This window comes from Narcine bancroftii, chromosome 3, assembly GCF_036971445.1.
Source record: "Narcine bancroftii isolate sNarBan1 chromosome 3, sNarBan1.hap1, whole genome shotgun sequence".
Classification (NCBI taxonomy): domain Eukaryota; kingdom Metazoa; phylum Chordata; class Chondrichthyes; order Torpediniformes; family Narcinidae; genus Narcine; species Narcine bancroftii.
In genome coordinates, this window is record NC_091471.1 from 142,029,111 (window position 1) to 142,055,790 (window position 26,680).

The window sequence follows — 26,680 nt, forward strand, 5'->3', positions numbered from 1 at the left end:
AGGGGAAAATTGGTTGGTTGGGGTTGGGTGTTGGGTTTTTCCTCCTTTGCCTTTTGTCAGTGAGGTGGGCTCTGCGGTCTTCTTCAAAGGAGGTTGCTGCCCGCCGAACTGTGAGGTGCCAAGATGCACGGTTTGAGGCGATATCAGCCCACTGGCGGTGGTCAATGTGGCAGGCACCAAGAGATTTCTTTAGGCATGTATGTACTCTGACAATAATTCTGAACTTTGTATTACACTTTCATTAGAGAGATGCAGTTGCCATAGAAATATTTTTTTTGTTCATGTCAGTAGGTGGTAGTTTATGCTTTGCCTTAGGATAAATTGGGATGTGAAGTTTGGATGCTGATGTCGTGCCACAGCAAAACGAATTGCTATTTAACACTTATTAAGTATCTGTTGCATTGTAAGACTATTAGGCACTTCACTGATAATGAAAGATGCAAAGATCCTTAAATAGTGTGTTTATCTTACACTTTATGAAAAATATCCAGTGAAGCAACTAAGTAGTTCTTAGAAGTTAAATATGTGTGGAAATGTTCTGTTGGTTGTAATACTTATGCATATTTTGACTCAGTTTAAGTCAACAGTATTGAATGTATCAATGAGAATACTAACAGGCAATAATCAGAATTGTTTGTGCTACCAAAGATGAATCTCAACCCAACTTTGTTCACTTTTACCAAGACCCTGTCATTCCTTGTTAATTTATTGCACTGGAACCTGAAAAATAAGAGAATAGAAGACCATTTAATATTTGTTATGAAAATGCTGTCCTTTAAGCTCATATTTTCTTGGAGGTTAATAAGATTTCCTTTCAGAGCATTTAGTCAACTTGGCAATTTTGTCTCCTCCACCTTTACAGGCAATTTGTTCCAAAAGAACATAAGAAATACGAGCCTGCTCCACCATTCAATAAGATCATGGCTAATCTGATCATTGACTCAACTCCACCTACCTGCCTTTTCTCCATATCCCTTAATTTACTTTTTATGTAAAAATCTATCTAACTGAACCTTAAATATGTTAAATGAAGTAGCCTCAACTGCTTCCCTGGGTTGAGAATTCCATAGATTCACTACTCTATGGGAAAAACAGTTTTTCCTCATCTCCATGTGGAATCTACTCCACTGAATATTGAGGCTGTGTCCCTAGATCTGGTCTCACCTACCAGTGAAAAACAATTTTCCGGCCTCTCTCATAATTTTATATGTTTCTATAAGATCGCCTCCCATTCTTCTGAATTTGAATGAGTATAATCCCAGATGATTTAGTCTCTCCTCGTAGGTGAACCCCCTCATCTCCAGGATCAACCTGGTGAACCTCTTCTGGGCTGTATGGAGACCACAACTGTATGCAGCTCTCCAGGTGTGTCCTCACCACTATCTTGTAGAGTTGCAGCGTGACCTCCCTGCTCTTGAATTCTATTCCTCTAGCGATGGAGGCCAACATTCCATTTGCCTTCTTAATAACCAGTTGTACCTGCAACCAAACTTTTTGCGATTCATGAACAAGAACTCCTATGTCCTTCTGCACAACAGCATTTAAATAATAATCTGCTCTTTTATTTTTCCTACCAAAGTGGATGGCCTTGCATTTACTAACATTGTACTCCATCTGCTAGACCACACATGTCAAACTCAGGCCCGCGGGCCAAATTTGGCCCGTGATATAATTATATTTGGCCCGCAAGATCATATCAAATATGTATTAGAGCTGGCCCGCTGGTCGCCGCGCCAGTATAGCGCATGCACAGCTAATACTACAAATCCCAGAATGCTTTGCAAATGCGTTGGCGCCGGCCCATCAGCCCGCTAATCGCCCCCATCTCCTCTCTTTACTTTCATTAGCATCTGCGACCTGTCGCCCAACTCACATGTAATAAACCCCTTATGAAAAATGGCCAAACGAAAGACAGAAAACAGGACCTTTCAAGACAGATGGGAGGCAGACTATATGTTCATCATTTTAAAAGACAAACCTGTTTGTCATTGAAGCAAGTTGTTATTTTTTTGACTTGTTGGCTTGTGAAAAAAAAAACATTTAAAAGGAGCTTAAAGGCAATAGAGAAATATTATTTATTGAATATTTTATTTCTCATTTGTTAATGCTTCTTCTGGAAAGAGTTTAACCAAAACTATTATTAAACATTTATTTTAATAAAAAGTTTAACATTACATGTGTTGAAAGAAGAGAAAACATGCAGATGTTGTTGAAAATTTTCAATAAATATTTAGTTTGGCCTATGACTTAGTCCAAGTTTTTAATTTTGGCCCTCTGTGAATTTGAGTTTGACACCCCTGTGCTAGACCTTTGCCCACTCATCTAACTTCAGATATCCTTCTGCAGCCTCTCCACATCCTCTGTACAATTTTCTTTTCCACTCAATTTAGTATCATCTGCAAACTTGGCTTCATTACACTCTGCCCCCTCTTCTAAATCATCAGTGTAAATGGTGAACAGCTGCGGCCCCAGCACCCACCCCTGTGGCCCCCCCACTTACCACCATCAGCCAATGAAGAAAACATCCATTCATCCCAACTCTCTGCCTTCTGTCAGTTAACCAACCTTCAATTCAAGCCAATATACTTCCCCCAACTCCATTCACCTGTATCTTATTGATAAGTCTCTTGTGCAGCACCTTATCAAATGCCTTCTGGAAATCCAAATATACAACATCAACCTGTTCTTCTCTATCAACCACACCCATTATATCCTCAAAGAATTCCAGCAAGTTTGTCAAACAAGACCTGCCCTTTTTGAATCCATGCTGCGACTGCCTGATGGAACCCCTTCATGCCTCACTCTCTTCTCTTTGGCTTGGCTTCGCGGACGAAGATTTATGGAGGAGGTAAAAAGTCCACGTCAGCTGCAGGCTTGTTTGTGGCTGACAAATCCGATGCGGGACAGGCAGACACGTTGCAGCGGTTGCAGGGGAAAATTGGTTGGTTGGGGTTGGGTGTTGGGTTTTTCCTCCTTTGCCTTTTGTCAGTGAGGTGGGCTCTGCGGTCTTCCTCAAAGGAGGTTGCTGCCCGCCAAACTGTGAGGCGCCAAGATGCACGGTTTGCCTCACTATATCATCCTTAATGACAGCTTCAAGCATTTTCCTGACTACAGATGTTAAGCTAACTCACATGCTGGACATGTCACCACCATGAAGACTGATGCAAAATATCTGTTCAGTGCTTTGGCCATTTCCTCATTACTCAATATCAATCTCCCTCTCTCATCTTCCAAGGGACCTATGTTGACTCAAGTCAGCTGTTTCATAAAATTTTTTGCTATATTTTTATATTTTGTGCTAATTTATCTTCATAATCCTTCTTCCCTTCCCTTATTTCCTGTTTAATTGTCCTTTGTTGCCTTTTAAAGTGTTTCCAATCCTTCAGTTTCCTACTACTCTTGGCGACTTTGTACATATGAGCTTTTAATTTTATAATTTTTATATTTCCTTAGTTAACCAAAGCTGACTCTTCCCTCTCTTACTGCCTTTATTTTTGATGGGAATATATTTTTGTTGAGCTGAAAGTCTTTCACTGTTCCTCAACTGTTCTTCCAACTAGCCTCTCCTCCCAGTCCACACTGACCAATTCCTCCCTCATCCAAATAATTATTGGCAATAGTGTCTGTGTCTACCACTTAAGAGCATCAGAAATAGGAGCAGGAGTCCTTTCTTTTTCCCATAATCCTTAATTCCCCTACTGTGCAAAAATCTATCTAATTGTGTCTTAAATATATTTAACAAGGCAGTCTACTGCTTCCCAGGGCAGAGAATTTCACAGGTTTATTACTCTCTTGGAAAAGTAGTTCTTATTCATGAGGCTACGTCTGCTAGTTCTAGTCTCACCAATCAGTGAAAAAAATCTTTCCTGCCTCTATTTTATCTGTTCCCTTTTAGACTTTTATATTCTATAAAATTCCCTTCATTCTTCCAAATTCCAGCAAGTATAGTCCCATATGACTCAAGCTCATTTCATGGATTAACCCTTTCACCTCCAGAAGCAACCATGTGAACCTCTTTTGCACCACTTCCAAAGCCAGTGTATCCTTTCTCAAGTAAGGAGATCAGAATTGCACACAATACTCCAGGTGTGATCCTGTACAGTTGCAGCAAATTCTCCTGTTTTTAAATTCAGTCCCTCTAATAATGCAGGCCAATATTTAATTGGCCTTCATGATTACCTGTTGCACCAGCAAACCAACCTTTTGTGATTCACGCACAAGCACTCTGCATGGTCACCTGCTGCAATCTTTCATTATTTAATAGATTTAATGTGTTAGCCTCTACTGCGTTCTTGGGCAGAGAATTCCACGGGTTCACTGCTCTCTGGGTAAAATAGTTCCTCCTCCTCTCCATCCAAGAACCTGATCTATTATTCTTTCTTTCAAAGTGAATGACTAACATTTTAGTTCACCTGTAATACCCTTGCTCATTCACCTAACCTATCTACATCTCCTTGCAGATTTCCTCAAGACAATTTGTTTCAAAAGCTAACTTGGATACTCTAGACTCTATAGAACCTGTACACTCATTGCCCTCTTCCAAATTATAAAGAGCACACCCTTCAATCTAATGAACTTTTCTTGATTCTTCAGATGAACATAAGCAACATTTGATCACTACAACAGAGCCAAATAACTGATTTTCCCCCCAATTATCTTTAATCTGCATCTTTTGATAACCAACCTTGCTGCTACTAAGGAGATTTCTTTGGCTTAGCTTCGCGGACGAAGATTTATGGAGGGGGTAAAAAGTCCACGTCAGCTGCAGGCTCGTTTGTGGCTGACAAGTCCGATGCGGGACAGGCAGACACGGTTGCAGCGGCTGCAGGGGAAAATTGGTTGGTTGGGGATGGGTGTTGGGTTTTTCCTCCTTTGCCTTTTGTCAGTGAGGTGGGCTCTGCGGTCTTCTTCAAAGGAGGTTGCTGCCCACCAAACTGTGAGGCGCCAAGATGCACGGTTTGAGGCAAGATCAGCCCACTGGCAGTGGTCAACACAGAATTCAACATAAGAAAATTCCCAAGAAACTCAAAAGAATATTAATTTAAACAAACTTTGATCATTAAAGCACAATGTTTTATGTTAATGATCTTAACTCTGTATCCCTCTGATCATTGAATTTGTTGCTACTTGGAATTGTTTCTTTCGATCTTAATACACAAAGCCATTCATAACTTTCAATCTCTTTACCTTCTCAGCTATAAAGAGAGCAGTTTCATTAATCTTCCTTTGTAATTCCCCAGTGCCACTCTGGGTAATATATCCGCAGTGCCCTCTAGGCTCAAATTCCTCTCTAAAGAACAGTGCTTACAACTTACAGACAGAAAATCATGATGGGAAATGCAGTAGTCCTGTGTAACTTTTTGAGCATTATGCAGAAAGCAAAATGAAGACTGAGGTTATTCATATGGGATTAAGGTAAAAGCTAAAAAATCTTAAGCTTTACAGTTATCATTTTTAAGACTATAAAATTTGAAACATTATCCTGAGGGATTGACAATTCACACGTAATGTTATTTTTCTGGATCAAACAGCATTTCAGTATGAATTATAATCTTAGTAAGGTGATTATGAACTTAATTACATCTTATTCCACATATTCAGTGCTGTTTAAGGTGAAAATAATTTTAAAATTTTGAAGTTCACACTAAATTGCAGACCCTTGAATTGACTTCTCTGCAGAATTGGCAAAATATCATTGAGAGTACCCTCTGAATTTAACTGTAGAGCTGCAGTTCCTGGAAGTTGCTATTCATTAATTCAAAGTAATAATGGTAAATGCTGATATTTTGCCAAGATCACAATTATAAATTCTGGACCAAAGGATAAATATTTATAAAGTATAGAACCAAAAGTTTTTTTTGAAAAAACTTCTGTCATGAATGGTGACCAAGTAATGATTAAATTGCTGAAAAAAATCCACCTGATTTCTATATCCTGGAGGAAGGAAAATCTTCTATCCTTTACTTCATGGCTCCAGATCCACATAAATGTTTTCAATGTCACTTGCTTTCCGAAAATGGCTGAGAACACCATTTATGAGCAACAAAACTGTAATGGAAAAATATTAAGTGGAGGGCATCCAAACAGACCACTTACTGACAAACTTTGTTCCAGTCGCAAACATTTCAAATTTAGACATTTGTGTAAGTGTGTACTTCGGTCTAATGTGGAAGAGCTACCACACAACTAATCAAGCGAAAGCCTGAGGGATGGTCAAACTCAGATAACCATAAATTTTAGGCAACAATGAAATATCACAGCAGCAGTAAACCCACCCGTGTAGGTGGCTAAATATAGAGATAAGAAAGATTAGACCAGAGCATTTCAAAATCAATCATCCCAAGACTTCAGAAATGTTCACGTGTTCGTTCAAACATTGTGATGAAACTCTATTTGCCTATGATACCCCTCTCTCGGTTGATAAATCAGCACCCCGCATTATTGAACACCGGGGCAACAAGGATACAGATGTATTATATGTGAGAAATTTCAATGTCTATCACCAAGAGTTAATTAATCTGACCAAATATGAAAGATAAAACTGTTCAGATTAGTTCTATGGCATGAGAGAGTGAACAGACATGAAAGTTATTGTGGAAATTGAAGACAGTAATTTTTAAAACTAAGATCATTTTTCAACTTGTCATGTATATGATGTAGCTTGCCACCTATACACTCATTGCTGTCACTCCATCCCACTCCCCCCCTGTCATGTATATGATGCAGCCTGCCACCAATACAGTCATTGCTCTCACTCCATCCCTCTCCCCCCGTCATGTATATGATGCAGTCTGCCACCTATACACTCATTGCTGTCACTCCATCCCACTCCCCCCCTGTCATGTATATGATGCAGCCTGCCACCTATATATTCATTGCTGTCATTCCATCCCATTCCACCCCTGTCATGTATATGATGCAGCCTGCCACCTATATATTCATTGCTGTCATTCCATCCCATTCCACCCCTGTCATGTATATGATGCAGCTTGCCACCTATACCCTCATTGTTGTCACTCCATCCCACTCCCCTCTGTCATGTATATGATGCAGCCTGCCACCTATACACTCATTGCTGTCACTCCATTCCACTCCCCCCTGTCATGTATATGATGCAGCCTGCCACCTGTACACTCATTGCTGTCACTCCATCCCACTCCCCCCGTCGTGTATATGATGCAGCCTGCCACCTATGCACTCATTGGTGTCACTCCATCCCACTCCCCCCGTCGTGTATATGATGCAGCCTGCCACCTATTCACTCACTGCTGTCACTCCATCCCACTCCGTCCCCTGTCATATATATGATGCAGGCTGCCACCTATACCCTCATTGTTGTCACTCCATCCCACTCCCCTCTGTCATGTATATGATGCAGCCTGCCACCTATACACTCATTGCTGTCACTCCATCCCACTCCCACCCTGTCATGTATACGATGCAGCCTGCCACCTATTCACTCATTGCTGTCACTCCATCCCACTCCCCCCCTGTCATGTATATGATGCAGCCTGCCACCTGTACACTCATTGCTGTCACTCCATCCCACTCCCCCCCACCCCCCCACCAATCCTCCACCCTGTTCTTATCCCAAGGCTATGGTTTTTACAGCCTTTTGGCACCAACTGGTGGAGGCTTAGCTGCTGCGGCCATTCTGTGAAGGGCACTGCTGCTAAACAGAGAGGCATAAAACTACCTTAAATGAAATAGATTTAAAATTAAAAATTGAATTATTCAAAAGTAAAAACAGGATAAAAGACTTCATATAACTTAAACTACCAGAAAAGAATTTAAAGTATAAAACAAGAAAAGGAATCAAACAACAGAACATTACAACACTGTACAGATCCTTCAGCTCAACCTTTGGAATCCTACTCCTCAATAATCTAATTATTCCCGACTTCACACCCATAACCCTTTATTTTTCTTCATGTACTGATCTAAGAGTTGATTCAATGCCCCTATTGTACCTGCTTCCACCACCACCCTCAGCAATGCATTCCAGCCACCCACCAGACTCAGTGTTATAATAAATTTAACTCTCACATCTCCCCTAAACTTTCCTGCACTTACCTTAAACCGATATTCTCTTGAACTTGCCATTGTCGCTCTAGGAAAAAAATATGATGGCTCTTCACCCTATGTAAGCCTATGATAATCTTATATACCTCTATTAAGTCACCTCTTATCCTTCGTTGCCCCAAAGAGAAAAACCTGGCTGGCATAACGCTGAGTGAATGGATGAAAACTGCATCCTGACGCTGAGCTCAGTACATTGGTGCTTTGCTTTTGGACTCAGTTGTGAATATGGTTTGAAATCAGTGGATTATGAAGTCAAATACTGGAATCCACCTTTCAGTTTTTCACTGCTGTTGGGCAATGATAATTATCTTTCCATCCATCAACATCAAGCAAATTAGGTTTGATTCAGTGCAAGTTTCGCAGCTCAAAACAGGGACATCGGAAGCAGCAAATTGGCCTGGCATATCCGGAATTCCAAGAGCACCAAGGAAGAAGCCAAACTCTGTTTTGATGAGGAGTGTAAAAAAATTATAAATGAATATGAGGGGATCAGTTGGTGAAGCTACAAGGTTGAGCAATCTGCATATTAAATGGTGGATCATTATGCTATGGACAAAAGAAAGTGGGCCCATTCCAAGAAGATTAGAGAATCTCTGCAGTCCTACCAAATCTTCTTGTGATTCCTGTTGCAGAATTAAGTAGCTAATAGGAGGAGGAGGCTCAATTATTTCATCTTCTACTGGAAATGATGAGTGAATGATCTGCAGTGCTCTCCATAATATTTGGGACAAAGTCATTATTTTTTCCTTTATTTGCCCCTGTGCTCCACAGTTTTAAATTTGTAATCAAACAATTCACATGTGATTAGCGCACATTTCAGATTTTATACGTTTTGGTTTGACCATGTAGAAATTACAGCACTTTATACATATTCCCCTCATTTCAGGGCACCATAATGTTTGGGACATTTGACTTCACAGGTGTTTGTGAGGACTCTGTTATGTTTAATTGCTTCATTGGTTCAGGTATAAGAGAGTTATACTTGCTTTTAAGCTTTTGATCACCTTTGGAATTCCAAGGAAGACCTCCACTGCTGGTGACAAAGAACTCTCATCTGTACGTCTGACAGATCAGAAACACTCTCCAGGAAGCACATGTGGATGTGTCAATGACTGCTGTCCACAGAAGACTTCATGAACAGAAATACAGAGGTTACACTGAGTATTTGTCTTTCTCCTGAGGTTTGGAAGCCACTTTTTGACATTTTTGCCACAATCCAAATATGAATCCAGTTATAATACTGAGCATTTGTATTGTAGAACTTGCTATGCCACAGCAGCAGTAATATTGACATTCAGCAAACCTTGAGGAATATTGTCAAGTTAAGTTTTCATGAAGCAGGACAAAGCTTATCTGATGAATTCTCCATCAAGGAGCCCTATTAAATTTCGATTGTGTGGGAATCAAGGGGAAAACAACTTCACTATGGTAGTAAGATCACATATAAATGAAAATAATGGTAATGACTTGGCAGGCTTAAGGACATCAAATTAATAATCCCAACAAACTTTACTTTTTTAATTAAAAACTTGCAAGGCCAAAGTTGGAATATTCACAGACGATTTCACAGTGTTACAGTATGTGCTATTCACATCTCCTGAAAGGAGATATATAGTTATATAGGAACAATTGATATAAACAAAAAGCAACTTTCAAAATATTGCTATTGCATGTATTGATTTTTGCAAGCAGTGATTGGCCTTGAAATCACAGGAAACAACTGTATAAACGCTCTTGAGTTGTGATGTTACTCAGCAGGCAGCTACTTGACACACTGAGGACTGCATTTATATAGGCAACGATTGGTTCCTTGCTGTATACATGTATTCAATATTGGGACAGAAAAGATGTGATACATTTATTCAATATTGGGACAGAAAAGATGTGACAGAACTATGAGGCATTCTGTTATCAGTGGAGATGTGCACTGGAGCAAAATGTACTGTACTGAGATAGATGAGACAAGGAGCTACATTAATTGATACTATTCAGCATCTTTAGAAACACGTGGAAGCTGATAAGCTCAGAGTGAAGGAGAAATGTGAAATGTACCTGGTGACTAAGAACAGTTGTAGAGTTATTGGAATCACTGGACATTTTAGATTAAAGGTATTTGACAATGCCACAAATGCTCTTTGCCTGAAATGGCTTTCCTTTTCTACCAAAGGCCTATTCCATGCAATATGTCTCTGACTCATGATTTGAAGAAACTTACTCATTGCATCTGAAGTATAACATTCAAAATATTTGATTTTCAGGAAAATTAATCTCTCCTATATCCTTCCATTGGAATTGATTGAATAAAGCCTTGTTATATCTGCAACTCCAGACATTAAGTAGTTCCTCAGTGATCACATTTAATTTAGCCAATAGGATCTAGTCCATTGGTTCTCAGTGTTTTTCAGTCTAAGGCCCATCTGGCTTCCAGCCTACTGTCAATGACTGAGCAATATTATTAAGTCAAAGGCAGCTCTGTAAGAAACACATCTTTATTCAATTTATTTAACATTTAAAAAAAACACTACCAGCAAATATTGAACATACAAACTTCCAATCAAAATCAAAGCTCAAGCCACTTTAACGAGACCCCCGTTCCTGATGTTTCTTCACCAGTTTCCATGTTCTTGGTTCTGTTGTCGAGAATGCACACCTGAGATCTGCCTTCACTTCAGTGCAGTATTGTGCCTTTGTCTTCAACTGCAGCAATGTTGAAAAGCCTGATTCATAAAGATACGTGGTTGTGAAGGGCAGGATCTTCTGAAGATACTTCTTCGCAATGATGGAGTAACTATCTGTCATTTTTGGCCAAAACTCTGAGATAGACCAAGTCTTAAACACATTTCTGCATCCAGAATCATTTTGAAGGTCAATGAGTTCATCTTCTGGATCAACAGGGACTTTGTTGACTTTAACAAGAAAGGGGTTCCTCACCAGTGCCAGTCCTTCTAGGCTTATTTCTGGGAAGTAGTGCATGAATTATGCTCAGAGGCAGCTGAGATGAGAGATAACTTCCTTTGCAACATCAGCATCTGTTGGTTCCTCCTCCAGGCCATACCAAGGCCCTGCATGCATCCACTATGCCCTTCAGGAGGCAGTGGTGGAGCTGCAGAGTCAGAAGGGGTGGAGCAGTGTATGGTGACGGTCCACTCTGCTGCAGTAGCATTGTGGCCAGATCTCCCAGCGGATTTATTCAACCATTGTTTCCAATCCGGGAATTTTGAGGGCCAATATCCCAGACCACGTCACCAAGATACAAACAAATGTTCTGACCGCCCCTCTTTCCTCACCACCCCCTTGGATCTTTCCACTGCCCCCAGGGGTGGCACCGCCCACTTTGGGAATCACTACTGTAGAGGATCAAAGTTAGGTTTAAAATGAACAGGGTGGAGGGCAACATTTTAAATTTGCAAGTGAGAAGCAAGAAACTTGCATGGAGGATGGTAACTGATTGCAGAAGGACATGGGCTGGTTAACAGTGGCAGATGAAATTTAATGCAGAGAAATTTGAAGTGATGTGTGTTGGCAAAAAGGATGAACAGAGATTAATGGCACAGTTATAAAGGACGTGCATGAACAGCAGGAACTGGGTGTACATATGAATAAATCTTTGAAGACATATTGTGAGAGCAATTAGTAAAGCAGATGGGATTCTGGACTTCATAAAGGCAGGCACTACAAAAGCAAAGTAGTAAAATTTAATACTGGCTATCCCACAAATGGAGAATTGCAGCCAAGTTTGACCACCATTCATTATGAAAGATATGAAAGTCTTCAATGGAGTCTAGAAAAGATTTATTGGCTTGGTTCTAGCGAAGAAGGATTTCTATTACAAGGTTAGATTTGAGAAGATGATGTTATCTTTTTTGGAAAAAAGAATGTTGAGAGGAGATTTGGGGGTATATGAGATCACAATTGGTTTAGACAGAGTAAATAAAGAGAATCTGTTTCCATCATTTGATAATCTAAGTATTAGTGAGCATGGATCTAAAAGGTTGTATAAAAGATTTGGGAGTAAATGAGGTAAAAAAAAATTATTGCTGAGAGCAATACTAATTGCAAATGTGCAAAATGTCAGGGTGGCAAAAAAAGTCATGGCTTTCAAAAAGGAACTTGAGAACAACTTGAGGGAATAAAATTCACAAAGGTTTGGAGAAGGAGCAGCAGAATAAGACTTGCTTTACAAAGAACTGTTGTAGTCTCTAAAAGCTTCTATGGGGTAATGATTCAATGGATAACTCGTGTTTAATTAATAGGTATTGGATTTTTCAATTTCCAGGTAAATGATTAATATTTTTGCTATCCTTTTATAATACTGAGGAATAACACTCTGAGTTATAAAACTTCAAAACTAAAAACAACAACACTTTTGAGCAGGGATACCCCAAGGTAGGTTGATGTCTGCCCTATATAAAGCCATACCTTTGCATAAATTCCTTTAGAAGTATTGACAAGATGCATGTTAGATGTAAGGCTTAAATCAGTTTAAGATATTTGCAGTAGCTCACAAACATTTGATACAAATATTATGTAAATGCACAAAAGAGCCGGAGAAACTCAGCAGGTCCTGCAGCGTGCATAGGAGACAAAGATATATGACCAGCATTTCGGGCCTGAGCCCTCAAGGGGTGGCTGCAAGTCCTGATAAATTTCTCCAGCACTTTTGTGCATTTACTACAATCACAGCGTCTGCAGTCTTTCTTGTTTCACTCCATACAAAATTTATGGTTTCTTTGCAGATATCCTTTATGATTATCTTTGCTTCCTGAAATTTAATGAAACTTTAGTCTAAGATTAGGATCAAAGAAATGAGTTGGATTCCATTATCTCATGCTGTCATGTGTGTTAACTTTTCAGAGACTGAACGAGAAAGCAATATGCCAAGACAAACCCAACTGTAACCAATTAACTGAGAACAGAAAATACTGGAAATACACAGCAGTTCAGGCAGCATCATGAAGTGAAAAATATTTAATATTTCACTTGGTGTTCTGAGATTTCTCTGGAAACACTTATGCACAATGGATTGATGACCAAAATTCAATGTTCCAGTTATAAACATGTTCCCCAACTAATTGATTCATAAATTAGTTTCTGAATTACGCGATATTAATCTATTCTTTTACATCCTGATGCAAGTTTACACATCAATCTGTCATTATTTTATCTCTCTCACTTTATGCCCAGTGAGTAAAATCTCAGAATCTCTTTATCTTTCTCTGACGTTTGTACCTTTTACCTTCAGAAAATGATATCCTCACAGCTGTGATGGGAATAGGTCAGCAAACTGTCAACATCACCAGCTTGACTAGAACCTTCCTCACAGTCTGGGAACTCTAACCATCTGAGGTCCCTTGCCAGATATATTGAATGAATAGCATCAGCTGTCATGGATATACCTAATGACTTTTTATTGTCTCACTGCAGATATGTAAAAGTTAACAGCTTAATGGCTGTCCTTGCTCAGTCATTTATTAATGTCCTAACTAAACAGCATTTTAATTTGTGGGCATTAATTCTTTGAGAATGGAATGTAATTTTACAACATTATTTTAGCATAAATTAAAACATAATTCTCTTTGATGTTCAATTAATATTTCCAATCTGTTCAGCAAGATGATTTGCAGAATTACAGCAGGTCAGTGGTTGCAGTTAAACATATATTCTTGTAAACTTTGTAAAAACCAATGGATGCAATATTTAGTTATTTTTGTCTACAACTATGGGCATTTTCAGATACAATTGTGTTCCATGTATCCGAAGAAGTAAAAACTGAAAAGATTCAAAAACAATTTTTTTTTTAGCACCAACATGATGTCACAAGTTGAAAAAATTCACCACCAGACTTGCTCATGTGGGGATCTGACACTCTGTTGGCGCCATTTTGTTAACAACAGAGTTCTGTGGTTAAACAAAGTACACAAAGATGTCAAACAGAGCTGGGTCCAAGTCTTTAGCATTGGCTGCAGCCAGAGTCGGTGACTGTAACTCCATTTTCAATATCGGGTGCGGTGCTGTCTGCATCAAAGAAGTCATCTTGGGCTCCCGGGCAGGAGTGGAGACCTCAGGCTCCAGGGCAGGAGACTGGCAGCAGCAGTGGGGAGGAGTTGGGACTGGCAGTGTTGTGATGTTGGAATGGGTGGTGGTAGTGGGGAGGTGTTGGGATCGATGGAGAGATCCATCTTGAATCATCTTTAGCAGCAACAAACTAGTCTCTGACTCCCTCTGGTAGTTGGGAGGATCTCTCGCACTCTATCATTACATCCCCTTTCCTTGAGATGTTTAACAATATGACACACTAATACAGAATTACTTTCAATTTAAAGTTCAACACAAATGTAAACACAAACATCAGCAGCACAAACTTTTTAAGTGTGCAGTTCCTTTTCAGTCTGTCACATGCTTTGATAACATGTATGGATCTTCTTAACACAGGTGCTTGTGTTGGCTCTGCTGGTCCATTACCATCTATCACTGGTGATGTTTGGATCTTCTGCATTTGGCTGTTCCTGCAGTATCTCTTGCATTTTTAGCAGACTCTTTCGCTTTCTCCTCAGTATTAGACCATCCTCTGTTCTGGCAGTGTAGGATCTTGGATCTGCTTCCACCAGAACAGTGGTATTCTAGTCCCATGTGTTGGAATCGCTGAGTCTCACTTTGTCATGTTGTGCCAGCAGCCCTAAGCTTCTTGCTGATTTTCCATAGTTTGCTTTTTGTCTCCATCACAGACACTGTTGTTTCCTTCTTTCTAAAATAGTTTTATTGAGTTTAACATATAAGCATATATAATAAATGATGATTACATATTAATTCAATTGTATACAAGTAAATACATACAGAAGGGAGAAAGGAATAAGAAAATATGCATAATTGCATTAATAGTCACTTCTAACTCAATCTAGTAATAAACATAATGTTTGCAACCATGTCAGACTCATTTATTAGACTTATATTAAAATAATAAAGAGAAAAAAGAGAAGTGAAAACAAGCTAAATATGAATAGACTAAACTAATCTAATCTATCCCCTCCCTCTAATCAAGGTTTGGGTCTGCAGAGTAGGGAAGTGCCGTGTGTAGTCTATGTCCCATCAGAAGCTCAATGGGTGACATGCCATGTTCAGTAGAGCTAGGTAAGGATCCGAGCCACTGTCTTGTGGTTTCTTGAGCAACTGTTTAACTATGTAAATTCCTTTCTCTGCTTTACTGTTTCACTGTGGATGCAAAGGATTTGAAGTTACATGTCAAAAATCATACTCTCTAGACAATTTTAGGAATTCCATGTTTTACAAAAATTGGTTTCATATATTTTATTACACAAGCAGCAGACATATTAGGAAGCAACGCATTCTCCGCATAGTTTGATAGATAATCAATAACCAGCAAGTAATTCTTTCCATCCTTGGGGAACAGATAATTTCCAACTTTGTGTCATGGTTCTCCTGGTATGTCAGTTATTATCATGGGTTCCTTTGTCTGCTTTGCATGATGTTTCAAACAGGTCTCACAGCTGAAAACCATCCTGTCAATGTCAGCATTTATCCCTGGTCAATAAACAATAGCCTGGGCCTCCTCTTTTTTTTCCATTCCAAGGTGCCCCTCATACACCCTTTTCAGCATCTCATGTGATAATTCTGTTCTGTCTCAGCAGAAGCCCAATAACAACACTGAGCTCAGCACTGATGTTTTAGTATGGCTGACATTCACTTTCAGGCCATCCTTCATTCAGGTTCTTGATGACCTTCTGTTGAACTGTGTCCTTTTCTGTTTCAGTTGTGATCTGCTTGGATTTCATTTCAGATATGGAAAGAGATTCAGTGATCAGGTTCATGTGGAGATTCATATCTATCTCTGTGGAACTCTCATTGTGTGCTTCACTCTGTGTCATTGCCCTGGATAACACATCAGTAATACAATAGGTTTCTCTGGTGTTTATAACTTCTTGACTAGTCTTAAGTTTTCACATGCTTTGTCACCCAGCAATGATTCATGTCTATCTGGGACTACTGCAAAACTGAAGTGGTGGTGTTCTTTATCTTTATCTTTAAGTTTCACTTTAAATTTACATGATGTTCTGTCTATTGTAGGCTTTGAGCTGTACAGGATTTGCATGGATTTGCTTGCATTTCCAGTCCAATTTATCTTCATTGCCCTGATGTCGTGCTCACAGATCAAATTGACCTTTGCCCTGTGTTCAGCTTGAAAGAAATATTTGCTCCATTTGTATGCAATGACACACTCCACATAACCCAATCATCTCTATTCATGCTTTGCTGTTCAGTGCCTGTTTGTTTCGAATATTTTGCACTACCGTGCCCATGAAAGGTGCATCACTGAGGCCAGTTTCTTCTATAGTGTGTACAATTTCACTTCTGTTTTGTTTCCCTTTGGAAAAACATTGCTTTGCATGATGATTCTGCCCTTTGCATTTATTACCTTTTCCATAGGCTTCCATAAGTGCAAAGGGCACTCAATGTGCATCAAAACATTTTGGTGCATGTTGAGTGCCACGTCTTTTGCAATTGAATGTCTCTCCATCTTTTTGTTGTTTCCTATATTTCATTTTTGTTTGTGTGTGTTGACACACACTGTGGCTATGGCTATGCCTTTGTTTTCACTGGAATTTGCACTCTCACCAAACTTTATCATGTACCGCAGATCTAATTCACTGGTGTGGCATATTTTCACAGCTCCAGCTAAGATAAGCTCTGTCTCTCATAGCAACTTCTCTCTCATTTCTTATCAATAATCCCAAACACAATTTGATCACAGATCAATAAATCTTGCAGCGATCCATAATTGAATGTTCTTGCTTTAAATTTCAAGTCCATTAAAAATGTATCAAAGCTCTCTCCCTGCAGCTATGACTGCTCGAATGTTTCATTTTACTTTGGTGAATGGTGTTCATAATACATCACGATAACATTGTCAAAGTTTCCCTGGTCAGCTACCTTGACAAAGACAAATGTGTTGAAAACCTCTAGTGATTGAGATCCCACTATGGTAAGTAGCAGTGCAATTTTCCATGCATCAGGTTTGCTATCAAGTCTAATGGCTTGCAGGTACAGCATGAATCTTTGTTTAATCAGCCTCCACTGGTGGTTACATTTCCAGTCCAATTTACAGCTCCAAGAACCTTCACACTTTCCATTTCTCTGCTGCTATGTGCACTGACCCCACTCCTGGAACAATGTGATGTTTCTTTTATTGTAATAAAAAAGTGTTCTTTTAAAACAACTATATTAGCTAAAGTACTGAAGACCGTGTGGAGGGATCCATCTTGAATCCAACTGAAGCTGCAACAAACTAGTCTCCAACTTCCTCTAGTGGTCAGGAGGATCACTAGCACTTTATCACTACATCATGGACCGCAGCTCTTGTATGCAAGTGAGCTACATCTGTCATCCTTTCAACGTTGTCAGCTGTCTGACAAGCCTTCAACCCGGCTCCTGCCCTTTCTGAACCTTGCTCAAGTGTTTTCCTTGCCTAGTGACCGCATTGTATTGTCACACAGATGTGAAACATACAGTAACCCAGGGTCCTCTGGTGGTATCATGGACTCATAGATTACCCCGGGACCGTCTTAAAATCGCGAAATCAAAATTTGACCAGATGCAAGAGTTAGGCATAGTCCGCAGATCTGACAGCTACTGGTCTTAACCATTGCATATGGTTAAATAAAATCTCCTGGGGATTGGCAGCCTTGTAGTGATTATTGTGTTCTGACCAATTCTACCGTGCCTGACCAATACAGCATTCCAAATATACAAGGCTTTTCAGAAAACTTTGTGAAAATAGATCTAGCATGTGCTTACTATCAGGTTCAAGTTGAGCCTTCGAATGTCATGAAGACGGCAATAGTTACCCCTTTCAGCACATTTGATTTTCTCCAAATGCCATTTGGTCTAAGGAATGCAACTCAGACATTCCAGCGGTTTATGGATCACATACTTTTTGGCTTCGATTTTGTGTTTGTTTACATCAGTGATATCCTGGTCACAAGTGTGGATGAAGAGGAGCACAAGCGCCACCTTATCTTATTGTTTCAGAGGCTTGATGAGCTTGGTATTGCGATCAATCCTAGTAAATGTGTTTTTGGCGCTGCTGATCTTATATTTTTGGGACATAGAGTTATGTAACATGGGATTTTGTTTGATGAATCGAAAGCGCGAAAGATTTGAGAATTTCCTACACACGTTACGTTTGGCCAGTTGTGATGTTTTTAGGCATGATGATTTTTTATCGCTGATTCCTGCCAAATGTTGCAGCATCTCTATGACCCCTTACTGAACTACAAAAAGGATCCAAAAGACCATTAACGTTGGGAGATGATGCCATGTGGGCTTTCAACAATGTGAAGACTGCGCTTGTGAATGCCATGATGCTTGTACATCAAAAGCCCAACACCTTTCTCTCTCTTACCACAGATGCGTTTGTCAGTACTGTGGAAACAGTGTTAGAACAATGGGCAATTGGAACCTTTGACTTTTTTTTCAGCTAAGCTGTCACTGTCTTGTACACTTGAATCGAGAACACTTGTCCATCTATCTCGCAGTGAAACATTTCCGCTTTTTACTGGAAGGTCGTCTTTTCACTTCCACCATTTATATAGAGCACTAGTCTCTTATGCACATGCCAAGTACAAGCACACATCTCTATTCGCCCAGAGAGATTCAGCACTTGGACTTCATTCAACAATTTTCATCGGACATGAGTCACATTAAAGGAAAAGCGAATACCATGGCCGGTGCCCTGTCCAGGTGAGACATTGACACCTTACATATGGCTACTACCATCCCGATCTCATCCTGTATCACCGAATCAACTCTGGTCTCCCTCTTCAAGATATAATCCTGAATGAAATGGGTGAAAAGTTAGTCTGCAATTCTACCACAGGAAGGCCTAGGCCTTTTGTGCCAGTGGCTATGAGGCACGAGATTTTTTTTAGTCTACTCACAATCTATCACATCTTGATAGAAGAGTATCAATCAAACTACAGGTATTCCCTGAAATACGACCGTGTTCCATTCTGGAATGGGTGAATGTCAGGAAATTTCCTTACCTATGATACTGAAGAGTAAAATGATTGATTTCCTTCTGTTCTCTCTCTCCAAATCCTTCTCATTCTCTCTGTTGGTGCAGACCCTGAGCGCCTTGCTGACTCTACTGACCTCTAAAATCTGTCTGATCATCAGAATATTGAGCAACAGAACATGAAAAAACTGGACACAAAGAGTTAAAATGCAGTGAAATATGGCAGCCACCAAAGCAGTTCTCATGAAAGGTTGGTCACCAGCCAAAATGGTGACCACCATAGATAGGCCCAATTTTCAATGTAATCGCATAAGTTTTATGTTCTTTTTTTAAAAAAATTGGTCTCTGGGACCAGCGCAGTTCTGCCAGTGGTACAATGGCCAGCTCCATTGCTGATCATGTGTCCTGAGGCTGGGGAGGGATGGCTGGCTCCTTCAGAGGTGGGGCTTGGTTGAATGCGGTGGCAGTCTGGTGGTTGGAGCAGCTGAAGCAGGATTCGAGGTGTATGGTGTGGTGGGTGGGGATGGGCTGCTGACTTGCACTGAGTCCCTGACAGGGACAGTAAGTGTGTAGGTAGGACCTGGGTTGAAGGGAGTGGGGAGAGGGCAGGGGTCTCCGGCATGTGCCAGGTCCCGGACGGGGACCATGTCGTCATGGCTATCCGGGTACACCATGTAGGCATACTGAGGGCTGGGGTGGAGGAGTTGCACCTCTTCAACCAATGGGTCAGACTTGTGACCCCTCATGTTTCCGCATGAGGATGGGTCCTGAAAATGAGAACCAGTGTGGCGGTATGGTTCCGGTTACCAATTTCCTGGTGAAGGAAAACATATTCATGTGGGGTTGAGTTGATAACGGTGCACTACAGAGATTGGATGGCATGGAGTGCTTCTGACAGGGCTTCCTGCCAATGGGACATTGCCAGGCCTTTTGATTTAGGAGCCAGGAGGACAGCTTTCCAAACTGTGGCATTTTCTCTCTCTACCTGGCCATTCCCCAGGGGTTGTAACTGGTCGTCCTACTAGTGGCAATGCCTCTAGCCAACAGTTACTGCTGCAGTTTGTCACTCATAAAAGAGGACCCCCGATCACTCTGGATGTAATTCGGGTACCTGAAGAGGGTAAATATGCTGTGGAGCGCCTTTATGACAGTGATTGAGGTCATGTCAGGACAGGGGCTGGCAAAAGGGAACCTGGAGTACTCATCATTGACATTCAGGAAATATATATTCCTGCTGGATGAGGGAAGGAGCCCCTTGAAATTGATGCTGAGTCATTCAAAAGGGTTTGTGGCCTTTATGAGGTGTGACTTGTTGGCTGGAGGAACTGTGGTTTGCTTTCCACACAGACCTGACAATGTCTGGTCAATGACCTGACATCCTCATTGGAGTAGGGAAGGTTCCAGGGTTTCACAAAGTGGTACAATCTCTTGACTCCGGGGTGGCAAAGGTCATTGTGGAGGGACTGGAGATGGCCAAGATGTGCAATGGCACGACCCTCAGGACAGGGCATCTGGGGGGGGGTGGTCGTTGAGCTTGCCCAGCCAGTATAGGATGTTGTAGCTGTAGGTCAGATTGAGGGACTTAGCAATGTGGAGGAATTTGGTAAGATTCACGTCTTGGTCTTGTTGGTCATTGCTACAGATGGTATCTAGGTAGGGGAATGTGGCCATCAGTTTGTGCTTGTCCACAATCTGATCCATTTCCCTCTGAAATACGAAGACACCATTGGTGACTGTGAAGGGTACCCGGAGGAAGTGGTAGAGCCTCCAAACTGCTTTGAATGGTATATTGGCGGTCTCGTTGGCGTAGCGGGAGTTGGTGGTATGCTGACTTTAGGTCAGTGGTGGAGAACACCCTGTACTGGGTGATCTTGTTGGCCATGTCATTGATCTGGAGAAGGAGGTTTGTGTCCAGCTGTGTGAAGTGGTTGATCGTTTGGCTATAGTCGATCACTATACGGGGTATACTTCCACCCCTGACCACCATGATTTGGGCTCTCCATGGGCTGGAGCTGTGTGCTATGACTCCCTCTGCCTGGAGTCACTAAACCTTGGACTTTATGAATGCCTTGTCCTCAGTGCTGTAGTGTCTGCTGTTAGTTACTATGGGCTTACAGTCTGGGGTCAGGTTCTCAAACAGCGAAGGTGGGGGTATGCAGAGGGTGGAGAGACTGCAAGTGGGGCTGGCTATAGGGTGTCCGTGAACTGGGGATTGTATGTAGTGATGGGTGGTTGGGGCCCCCCAAGCGCTATTGTGACACTCCTGTACTGGCTTTGGAAGTCCAGCCCCAGAAGGAGTGGTGCACAGAGCTGAGGCATTAAGAGTAAATGGAAATTGTCATAACGTTTACAATGCACTGTTACCAACGCAATACAATACCTGCGGATCTCGGCAGATTGGTCCTTTGCGGCCATTGTTATCATGCTGCTTGTTGGTCTGACGGAGAGAGAGTTGGATGAAGCTTCCACTGTTGAACAGGCAGTTAGTTCGCTTTGCCTTTACCTCAATCTCCATCGTTGAATGGGTGATTAGGTGAGGGCTGCCTTGATCCAAGATGATGGATGCCAGTAGCAGTTCGCCATTGATATTGGAGGGGGAACTGGTTCAGTAAGATGGTGGCCCCCATGTTGACCACAAGGTCACACAGAGAGAGGTGGATGAAGAAGGCGGAAGTGACATCATCCACGATGGCAGGAGTGGAGTCAAGTAAGATGGCGACTCCCGGGTTCGCGCATGTGGTCGAGCCGTTTGAGGCTGGAAATGACGTTGTCGCTGCGGGAGGAAGTGAAATCAGGATCGATGGCCAATTCCTGGGAGTGCACGTGGCACTGTTCAATAGGGAAGGCTTTGACTTACACATTCTCTTGTAGTGTCCTTTCTTCCTGCATCCCAAGCAGGTGGCTTCTCTCGCTGGGCAGCATTTCCAGGGGTGCTTCTGCTGGACGCAGAAATAGCACTTCGGGTGCTCAGCTGAGGTGGCAGTAGCGGTAATGATGTTGGAGCCTCCCTATATAGAGGTTGTCTGTGACACTATGTCTCAACATGGCTGTGCCCGTGACCTGCACGTTAAGGACCCATTGCCAGCAGTGATGGGTGTTGTGGTGGGCTGAATATGAAGTTAGCGAGCTGGAGGGCTCTCTTCAATGGCAGCCTGTCTTCCTATAGTAGTCGCTGGCAGAGGTAATCGGACTCATCCCAGCTACACAGGTGTCCTGGATCAGCTCTTACACATACTGGTCCACCGATACCGGGGCAGGGATATTGCCCATACATTCTGGCTCCAGATTGAGCAAGACCCAAAAAAAAAGTCCAGAGTCTCACTCGGTTGCTGTTTTCTCGAGGCCAGGAGGTACCATGAATAGACTTTATTTACCCGTGGTCTGCAGAGGTTGTGGAGCTTGATCATGGCACCGGGTTAAGTCGTGCAGCCCCTCATCGCCAAGTGTGCACGGTGGCCGGCCCTCGCTTGCAGTAGCTTAAGTTTCTTCTTGTCAGAGTCCACGAGGTCCTCAGAAGCTTCCAGAAAATCTATGAAGCACTCGTTCAGCTCTGGGGCTCCGGGCATCTGTGGGTCAAGGTTTAGTCTATCAGGTCACAGCAGTTTGTCCATCTCTGTGTGGAAAATTTAAAGTATGATAAATTGATATGCTTTATTAATAACTCCAAAGCTGTAGAAAGAGGAACAATAGGTTTTATTATACTTTAGACGTAGCTGGCCCGATTGCAAGTGCTCAACTGAGGACAGGGAGAGGGAAGTCGACCTTTATTCAAGGGACACATGGAGAGGAGTTACCAGGGAGCAAGTCACCAGTGGGGGATGGACCAGCTACCCATCAGCAGTTACATATTTGTCTCACCATAGACGCATTCACTTGAACTGCAGTTTTCTATTGCTGAGTTGGATGTTTTGTTTGATAATATGTGGGTGAATTTATTCCATTCCATATTTGTAGCAAATTGACATAAAAAATAACGTGACAATTGTTTAAGTACCTAGTTTCTGGTACTGTATTGCATTGAATCGTTTAAACCCAAATCTAAACCATCAGTTCATCATCTGATTTTTAACACTTTCTAGCAGATTCATTTGAATTTTACATGGGTTGTGTAATATAGTGGAATTTCTCGGCTCAAATTTAAACTTTTGCAAGTATTAACCAAAAGTTAAACAGAAGCTGCATACGACAGAGCAAAATTGAACCATCATTGGTATCTGCTTCAGCCATCACAAAAATAAAATCAGCCAATGTCACTAGCAGGAAGCATGGTTGCTCAAAATAATATTTATTTTGATGATTATTTGAATGTTTTGACTATTCTGAAAAGGGACTTCACTTTGCAGAAGGTAGATAGACTATAAATGAGCTTTTCCCACCTGCATGCAAACATTGTACATGCATCAGAATCAAATAGTGAAGAGACAAATGTAATGCTTTATTCCCCACCCATTTTCTTTGAACAAACATTAAAGCAAAGTCAAATGTTAATTGATGAATGATGACCATTTGTTGTTAAAGTAGGGACAATGCCAGCCCAAAATTTTACAGCCAGTATAAAAAGTGACTCTGAGACCCTGTCGCTTTGCTGCCTGTTGGAAAGCACAAATGCCTTCATGTCATTTACTTGGAGAATTAAAAGAAAGAAAAAAAAATTCCTCTGCACAAAGGCTTTCACTTCAAAGCATAATTTTAAGGTAACTGTAGAGATCCTTCCATGGCTTCCAATAAAAGACAAATTCATACTGTTTCAACTATGAACCAAAACATTTCTGAATACAGGATCTGATTCAGGTAAAGTAGAAGCTTTTCAGGACCTGAATGCCACAAAGGATGAAATGCAACAAATCTTACTGATATGAAATTGCACGGGCATTTTCTCATTACATTCATGTAGAACATAGAACAATACAGCACAGAACAGGCCCATTCAGCCCTTGATGTGCCGACCCACATATTCCTTCCTAAAACAAATACTTAACCCTCCATGCCCATAACCCTCTATTTTTCTTTCATGCAAAAGTCTTTAAATGCCCCCAATGTTTTAGGTTCCACCACCATCCCAAGTAAGGAATTCCGGGAACCCACAACTCTCTGTGTGAAAAAAAAGCATACCCCTGATGTCTCCCCTAAACTTCCCTCCCTTAACTTTGTACATATGTCCCCTGGTGTTTGCTGATCCTGCCCTAGGAAACAGGTGCTTATACAAATGAAGATTTCAAAGTGGTCTAATAACTGTGGGTTTCAACATCTTCTTTTGCTCTTATAGACATGCTGTTGTGACTTTAGAGGGAAATAGCAGAACAAATTGAAGGAATAATTGTCAATTAAACTTTTACATCAGTGTAGTGAAATTTGGATAATCTGTTCAGAATAAAAACATAAATGATCTTAATTTGGAAAGATATTGATGCTGAAGATCTGTGTTGTTAACTCATAGTAATAGCTCAAAGACTTCCATTGTCTATGTGTGATAGTACGGATTCTATCACCAATGTGTATATGTATATATTGTAGTATAGGATGGTTGTGATTGGCTGAGTACGTAGCCATGCCTCCTGGTAGATCTTAAAGGGTTGCTCCTAGTCAGACCCAGATCATTCTGGACTGGTCGACCTACATGTGATACGCTCCAGTTTTCTAGTTAATAAAAGCCTTGGTTTGGATCAACAAGCCTTTGATTCTTTCGACATGCACTACAATTTTATTAACTAGAAAGTTTTCAAGGGATGGAGTGTATGCTGCGACCGGAATGCCTCAACATCGACCTGCAGTAGGCTACATCTCCGAATGACTTTAAACACTGGTTGAGGTGTTTCGAAGCTTACCTACAACTCTCTGACCCTGGCGTGGTGGAGGACGGCCATCGACTACTAGTATTGATGTCTATGGTGTCCCTGAGAATCTATGAGAGCATCCAGGATGTAACCACTTATGCCGCAGCCAAGAAGGTGCTGAAAGAACTCTATGAGTGACTGGTAAACAGGGTCTACGCCCAGTACAAACTAGCGACCAGGTTAGTCCTGTAGAGCTTATCTCCAAGCACTAAGGGCACTGGGCAGAGCCTGTGCCTGCACAGATAGAACTGCTGCTGAGACCACTGATGATCTCATTCGGGATACTTATGTGGCCGGGGTCCGATCGAATGAGGTGAAGTAGCGCCTGCTAGAGCATGGGTGACCTCGATCGCAGAGACAATGGAGGCTGCGGTTTTAACTATGGATGCTTACTCTCAGGGCTGGACCCCACGCTATGAAGTGAGTAGGATGCCCTCCCTCAACCCTACTACCTCATGGCCCACCAACGACCTGTTGGCCGCTGCTACATTGCCTGATGCGACCCCGAAGTGCTACTTCTGCGGGAGGGACAAGCACAGCAGGTGCAAGTGTCCGGCGAGGAGAGCCAGGTGTTAGAAGTGCCTTAAAAATGGCCACAGTCGTGAGGCCCAGTCGTCACCCTCCCATTCAAACATCTCTTCTCCACATCTCTCGTCCAATGAGAGCGAGGGCTCCATCACATGGCAGTGCCTGACATCACGGGGCAGGTACCAAGCGCAGAAGGTACACTCCACCCTCGCCGCGATGACGTTGGCCTACTTGGACCTCCCACATGGAGCATGACAACCCAGGCCCCAGTCCCGACTTCAGCAACCACTGCTGCCAATCTGAGAACTGCTGCTGCCACTACCGTTGCTGCCACTGCTGACCAGGGACCCGCCGCCGCCATCGCCACCACTGACACTGCCGACCAGGTACCCGCCGCTGTGGCCACCGCTCCCGCCGCTACTGCTGCTACCGACCTGGTATATGCCACCACTACCGACGATAACGCCACCACCAATGCTGCCGACCAGGTACCTGCTGCCACGGCCACCACTATCGCCACCACCGACACTGCTGACCTGGTACCCACTGCCATGACCGCTGCTACTGCCACTACCAATGCCACCGACCTGGTACACGCTGCTGCTTCCAATGCTACTGACATGGTACCCACTGCCACTACCGCCAACAACTGGCCGACTGACTGCCCCACCGCCGACTGCAAGCAGCAACCCCCAGCACTTACCGTTGGCTGGCCGATGCCCCCAGCAGGTTGCAGGCAGCAGCCCCAGCTCCTCGATGCTGACAGCTCCAGCCAGACTGCTTCTGTGACATCACCACACACACATAGTGCACTTCAGGTTCTGTGACATCATCACACAAGACTTCACTGTTCCCAGCACAGGTCGCTGCATCAGTGACCCTGGACCAGGACTGCCCCCATCCCCTTACAAAAGCAATGGAACTGATTAAAGTGCATGGACACCATACCAATTGCTTATTTGACTCAGGGTCAATGGAGAGTTTTATCCGTCCAGACCTGGCCCACCGTTGTAGACTGGTTATTCTCCCTACTGATCAGAAGATTTCATTGGTGACCAGATCACACTTGACTAGGGTAAAGGGGTATTGCTTGGTGACCAATTTTACCAATTTTAAACTGTTCGTCCTCCCTCAACTGTGTGCTCCCGTATTGCTGGTACTGGATTTTCAGTGCCAGTTCCGAACTGTTTCCCTGCACTATGGTGGG

General features: G+C 42.1%; 1 long non-coding RNA gene across 2 annotated transcripts; it reads right to left on the reverse strand.

Moving 5' to 3' along the window:
- Positions 1 to 12,588: 12,588 nt before the first annotated feature.
- On the reverse strand, positions 12,589 to 26,251 carry LOC138757636 (uncharacterized). Of its 2 annotated transcripts, none has more exons than XR_011353775.1 (3): positions 26,177 to 26,251; positions 19,140 to 22,724; positions 12,589 to 14,827 (listed from the first exon to the last, which is right to left on the reverse strand). It is a non-coding gene; the product is annotated as an uncharacterized lncRNA (long non-coding RNA). The 2 variants fall into 2 exon arrangements; XR_011353776.1 differs by lacking the exon at positions 12,589 to 14,827 and adding an exon at positions 15,004 to 15,291.
- Between the last annotated feature and the right edge of the window lie 429 nt (positions 26,252 to 26,680).